The sequence below is a fragment of the Amblyomma americanum genome, chromosome 5 (genome assembly GCF_052857255.1).
Source record: "Amblyomma americanum isolate KBUSLIRL-KWMA chromosome 5, ASM5285725v1, whole genome shotgun sequence".
NCBI lineage: Eukaryota > Metazoa > Arthropoda > Arachnida > Ixodida > Ixodidae > Amblyomma > Amblyomma americanum.
In genome coordinates this window covers 131714974-131722106 of record NC_135501.1, presented here as the reverse complement: position 1 = coordinate 131722106, position 7133 = coordinate 131714974, and positions in this window count along the sequence as shown.

The following is a 7133-nucleotide window of genomic DNA, read 5'->3' as shown; positions in this document are numbered from 1 at the left end:
GGATCAGTAGTCGAGCGCCCTAACCACTGAGCCACCGCGGCGGGTTCCCTTTTCTCAAAAACCAATTTTCAATTTTCATCTAAAAGTGCGACAGTCAACGCTCGTTGACTTTTCCTTATACCAGTCTGCATTTACATTTATTACGATGCACTTTGTTTCAGAGCTAAGCTGGAAACTAGCGGATTTTATTAAATTGAGGGAACACATTGTTTAAAAATAAGAGCGTAATGTGCGGCTATCATCATATATACAGATCACGCGAATTTATCACAGACGAAATTCGTTTTAATGTGTATTAATTTCATGTATTCCTAGAGCTCTTGCATGTGTTATGCGTGATAAAATGATAGGAAACTGCTTTCAGTCCGTCGGAACATCAGCGATGTGTCACAATAGACTAGACTAGACTAGACTAGACTAGACTGAACTGCTATGCTGTGTTTGTGATAGGGCAGCCTAATGCGCGCCTCAGCGGTCATATACGCATCATGCACGGTGCGAACATTCGCATTCTTGGTTTAGAGTACACCACTTACGGTGTAACCAATTAAGTATGGGAAACCATACGTGACTCGTGCTCCCGTAACTGTAGCGGCGATCTCTCGCCCATGCGGTCTTCAGTGGCCGCATATGGCATGTGGGGCATATCATACAGCCTCCTCTTCGTGTTTGTCGTGCGCTGCAATCTCTGCTGTGTTCATTTTTCTTGGGAGACCCCACGGAGATAGTGTGCCGCGCGGCGCTCGGGCAGCCATGTTCGAGGGGTAGGCTTGCCTTTCCTTCTGTGTCCGTCTGCGGCCGGCTCCTAGCTCTCCGTAACATTCTCTGTTTGTCGCGGGGCCATGATTGCCCGGCACGGGCACTCGCGTCATCTTCTTTAGGCACGCGCCTCAGAGAATTCATCCGGATGCACACATAAATCAGGGTCCGCAGGCTTTCCGTATGCCTGTACTCTAAGTAACGGCGGTGGCTTTCCATCGGCACGCCCGTCGCGTCATACCGAACTAAGACGTTGAAGCAAGCCGAGTAGTGGACTCCATGGGCGCGTTCCTTCTAGCTCTGTCGGCGGGCGGCGTCCGCTTTGTGGTTGTCGCTAACGGCGGCCTTCCTTTCGGGCCACTTGCGTGACTTCATGTGGCGCTTGTATTGGAGTCTTGCCTGTACGTTTGACCGGCAGGAACGCTGGGATATTGTGCGGACAGCGCCCTGTCTTACCTGCCCTCTGCAAGAATCCACTCGCTGTCTGTATATATTTTGGAAATAAAGTTTTTCAGTCAGTCAGTCAGTCATATCCAACGGTGACGTGGTAAAAGAATGCGCTCTGGACCGTGTTTTTTGGAGGGCTGAGCATGCCGGATTTTCATGTCTGGGAGTGCGACGATTTTTAGCAAGCAGTCGTTGTCCACGGGGCCACTTTGCGTGTTTGGTGCTAGTTGTGGTGCTTTCGCTCTCTGGCGCAATCGCTGTGAGAATGTTGCGTCAGGACGCCGTCGCCATGCTCTTTTTCCGATCATGGGGCGACTTCGGGGGGAGCTTTTAAGCTTCCTTTCAGAAGAGCTGTTTTTTTCTTGGGGAGGAAGAGTTCCTTCGCCAGTGGTCCTCCCTTACGTGTCCGTTTCAGACGGGCGCGCAAGATCGCTTGTCGGCCGGCCTGGTTCTTGTAAAAAAAATTAATGTAGATTAGCTCAGCGTTCACTGTGTTCATTGGCGTTGTCGTTGACAATGTTCTTGACGGCAATGGCTTTCAGGGAAGGAAAGGCTCATAACTATCTCCCTGGATATGCGGACACCTCATTCGTGTTTTGGTATATATGGCGGTGGTGAGAGAGCGAGATGTGGCATGAATGCATTAGCGCTGCATGCCTCCTCCCAGGGTGGTAGGGAGGGTGCGCTGCCTATCCAGTGTGCGGAACGCAATAAAAGCAGGCTTTTGCAGTTGAACACCGAGCCACTTACATGAAAGCGGGATTGAGGTCTCCACTGAGCCACGGAGCCGGTTTGCGCCTTTCCTTCCGAGAAAATGAACGTCCCTTGCAAAGTTGTCAACGCCAAAGAACTCTATGAAGGCCGTCGGCTCACTTGTTTTGTTTGGTTTCTCAGGAAAGCAAATAAGACAGTAACCGGCTCACATATCTCGGTGGACACCCGAACCGCGCCGTAAACGAAGGGATAAAAGAGGGAGGGAAAGAAGAAAGAGAGAAGGGGAACCCCTGTGGCTCAGTGCTACTAGTGGCGCATGCGCAGTAGTCACTACGGAGCGAGATAGAGAGAGAGAAAGAGTCGGCGGCGGCCACCTGCGCCGTGAGTGACATCACTCGTGCTCCGACATACGCCGGCTCGCGCGAAGCGCTGTTTTGACTGGCGTAGTGAAGCTTTTCGCTTCAAAAGATGCAGTAGTGGAGGGATTCGGAATAATCTCCACCACCTGCGGATCTTTAACGTGCACTGACATCGCAAAGCACACGGGCGCCTTAGCGTTTCGCCTCCATAGAAACATGGCCACCGCGGCCGGGTCCAAACCTGTGTACTCCGGATCTGTAGCTGAGTGCCCAAACTACTCAGCCACGTACGGCGGTAGGTGCGCTAAAGGAGGCAGTGTTTAATTTCTCGGTGTTTATTGTGCACAGTGTGCTTCGTTTGATTCCAGTCGCCTTATTTGTTCTAACGCGTCGGGTCGATCCTTCAGTGAGAGGGGAGTAATGCCACGAATCTGTGTACTGTTTGCTCCTTCATACTTCAATGTTGCGACAGGCAGCTTTATCGCTGTTTTTGACGCAAGACGCGACGAGATTTATCTAGATTGATCTCATCCAGGTGGAACTACTTCTGCGGTTTTCTTGAATGTTGTGGTAGCTTTGCAGGCAATATCTCGAAAGGTAGTTGTCAGCTTTAAATTGAGCACGGCAAAGAGCGGCTGGCATTCTGTTCGACGACCACCGAGCACGCTTGTTTCTACGCCGCCGTCGAGTGATTCAGTTCTTTGTGGGCGCAAGTCATTCTAAAAAAGAGTTTCGCTTGGAAACCTTTTTTGCTCGTTTACTTAACGACCGACTGCCACGACTACGATTTTGCAATACGTATGTATGTCGTGTAGTCCTTCACATTATTTTTGGTAAGAGTGCCGGCGTGGGATTGGTGAACCGCATACGCGACCTAGTAATGCCATCTTGTCAAATCCTTAAAAGTGGTGCTTAAGTGTCCCCCAGATTTTGTCGTTGGATATTAGGTAGTTTGTTCCAGGTCACACCTATTGAAAGGCACATAATAATTGGCTGATTGCATGGGAAATGAGCCAGGACCAATGGCAGGTGGTGTGACGCTAATTCTTCCGTGTACGGTTAGAGTTTGATGTCGTCGTTTGCCGTTTACTCGAACGTAGAAAAAGAAAGCCTAGTTAAGCGTTACCATACGAGTCTGTGAACCGTGAGAATTTAGTATTGGAAGAAATCCGGGAAAGCCGCTGAACACTTAGTAAAGTATGGTGTAGCAGAGTATGTGGATTAGTCTGTCCATAAACTAGGAGATCCAGATACCTCTGTGCACGCGGCCTTTTCGCAGACTTTTATGTTTATAAATATGCTTTATGTCTTTATGCTTAGGAGCGTCTTAGTGCGCAGAAAAGCACTTTATAACTTTCGCATTTTTCGCGGTGCCACGGCACTCAAGCTGTTGGCTTTGAGCATTGTAACAGCGTGAGCAGAGAGCTGCTATATTTGTGTCAGAAATGGAAGGAACTTTGACTCCGCTGCATACGTTGTCTAATCACGTTTTTTTCAGCGCTTTTTAGATGATGAGGTCCTAGTTGGAGAAAGCAAAAAATGTACTGAGAGTAAAACGTGTAATTAACTTGTTTTCACTCGTGCACATAAATACGACACTTGTGTGGTATACTTTGAAGGTTTAAGGTATTCTGTGTGCGCTCTGTCGTTGCTGATCTTGTACGCTTAACATTTACTGTCAGACTTCTTAGTCATCAAAATTAATTTGAGCATAATTTTATTTTACGTTGTCACGAAAATTTGTGCACATTTGGTAAGCCGGCGCGCTGGGCAAGGAATGCCATCTCGCCCGCCGTTGACGGTTTGAGAATCACGGAGAAACGAACCCCGGTTACCGACGGAAAGCGCGTAACCTCAAGCGTGCTCTTTGACCCCTCTTTTCAGAATAGCGGCTATAAACTGCAAAGAATTGCCAGTGAGCGGTCAGCAGACGCGCTCAGTCAAAGAGGGGCCATCGTGAAGTCGTCTTCCTGTGCATAACAGCGGCGGCTGCGTCGTCAATGCAAGAAGCTTTCTTAGTCCACGGGAGAAAAGGTTCACCGACTAGCAGCCTTGCGACGCGGACGTTGCGCTGCGTGGACAGGCTGGGCTAACTGTGCCGTTAAGGAAAGAAGTCTTCTCTTCCCCGTAGAACAGCGACAGAGAAAATAACTTCCCCACTAAGAAGGTAGTGCAACCTGACTCTCACGTTTCCAGGAAGGGACAAGCCATGGCGGCAATCCCCTCCCTTCTGGAGGAGGCAGCAAAGCCCAAAACCGGTGGCCTTGCTACATGCAGTGTTTCCAGTTAACCGTGGTCAATGGCCGATGAATCCAGAGCCGTTTATGCATGGTACTGCATTTCTCCTCGCCACCGGAACAGCAGCAAGAGTTCAGTGGTACCGTCTCTTGTCGTGGGCGGTTCCCCATGTCCTGCAATGTGACGACTCAGTTGGACACGGATGAGGTGCGAAGTTTCTCTAGCTAGGGGTGTGGGGACGATCAACCGTATTTAAGCAACCGGACGCCGTGTGTAAAAAGCATCTTCTGATCTTTTTAATTTTATCTTATGTACTTCCGGAAATATTAAAAAAAAGCCCCCTGTAAACTCCTCTCCTCGAAGCCGTCCCTCCTCATCATATCACAACAGCAGCCTTTCGAGACTGGATCCCTGGACCTCTGCCTCGTTAAGACGACCCAGGAGAAGCAAGGGCCCACATCCAACACCTCTACACTTTATTCGTGTGCGATGGCGCCGGGTCGGAAAGAAGTCATTTGAGCTCTCTGCAAGCCTTTCTTCTTGCCTGACCAATGGCGACGTGCGCCTCAGTCGAAGGTGCTTATCGAGTTAATACTATGGTGTATGTGTGCGGCTTCCTTGGTGCAAAGTGGCAAACATACGCGGCGTGCGCTATATAGGAAGGAAGTCTAGCACCGTCGGCGAACCCGTGTCGTAGATTTAGCTTCAAATAAGATCTCATGCACAACTCCCCAGTCGACACCACTCGTCCAGCCACGAACCTGCGAGGAAGCGAGTGCCACTTTCGGGACAGCCCATCGTGAACCTCTGGCCGTCGGACTGTCGTAGCGCCAGGTGAACAAATTGTGTTCAGTTTTGTTTGCCTTTCCAGCGCTAGTGCATTTCGTTGCGAGACCTTTCGTTGTATTGGAGCCTCTGTCTAGTGTTATTTTGCAAGTATTGCATTCTTGTGTAGATCGCTTGATATGTGTTCGCGGGAGTGATTATAATTTCTTCTGTATCGTCTCTTATAAGTAGAGTTTGTTTTGTTTGTGAACAATTGACTCCGACCCATCTCTGGCATGCAACCGGTGAAAGTTGGGCACAAAACGACCGCCCTCTTCGTAACTTGTTTGCTGGTTTCTGGCTGAGCTTATCACGCTGCGTCGACGGCATCGCCTGAGACCAAACCTGTTACCCACACATGATATAAGTGTGGCTGCAAGCGCGCAACAAACGCGCGTTGATGACACACGCCCACGGTAAATCTCAGCGTTTATGAACCTACCAGCCAACATATGAAGGTATATTTATTTCCGCTGTGGTCTTAGACGCTCAGAATTCAAGCAATAAGAAAAGCCACCTCAAAAACACTTTTGTGCTTTCGGCGTTATGCTTTCCAAAACGAAGAAGTGGCGTTTCCGCGAAACGGCAGCATGACCCGCTTGTACTTACGTTTGCAATAAACATTGGTCGCAAAGCTTTTACCGAAAGGCGACACGATACTTTTTCCTTAACCCCACTGTCGAAAGCCGCCCCGCTGCGCGGAACCGGCGAGTCTAGTCTTGAAAACTGATGCTGCTGTATCCAGGAAGCAAACCCTAACTCTTTTCCGTCCGACTCGCATGGGATTCGACAGTGGTATTAAGTTTCTTCGCTGCTTCCATATTTATGTCTTAGGTTCCATCGGACATCCGGCCTAATGCACGGCAAAAGAGTATTCTTTAGAATTTTCTGCCTCAGCCGTCTTATGCAACCCGGACGTTGCTTGTCAATATTGATCAGTTTGGTCTCAGCAGTCTACTTCCAAAGATACAGGAAAAAGACAATCCAGAAACCTTATTAAGTTTCTGCGATTCAGTGCGCCGCTAGTGCCAGCTGGCCATGTTTTCAACGATTTAGGGATGGAAAGTGCAAACTGGCGGAATTCAAGACAGCCGGTGGGGAAAAGCGAAGATTGTTGCGTCAACATTGGGTTTGGGTGTTTTATGACGTTTTTTGTAAATTTTTTTTTTCGCGAGGGCGGTTTGCAACAAGTCGACAAACATATATTCATGCATCACTGCTGCTATGTGTTGAATATTTATTATCAGAAACCTCACAGCATGATTGTCGCTTTTTTACGTGAAATTCAGATACTGTAGTTAGTGGTAGTGCAAAAATATTATTATTTTCGTTGTTCTCTAAAGAGTGCTAGCCACTTCCGTACGTTGTCACTGCTTATTTCACGGTGTTTGCACCGCTGACCATGGCACATTGTCACGCCACGTTGCGGTGATGTTATCCCCGATCTTCCGGCATCCTGGCGACTAAGCAGGCCATAGTATTACGCTTATGATAAAAGCTGCTTTCATATGTCAGCCTCCAAAACGGTGCTAGCAAATGCGGCTGCAACACAGAAACTCTTATTAAGTTAAGAAGGATATATCTTATCCCACAACTGAAATAAGTATCTTGGTGTTGACATCTCGGGTACCCTTCACTGGTTTGACCAATAACGTGGATAGTTAACACTGCTAACAAAACTCTCGGCTACCTTCGTAAACATTAATTCGGCCGAAGTTGGAGTACGCATCTCCCATCTGGGACCCCGCTCAATTAACTTAGCCAACTGTATTCAACTAACCCAACATCGTG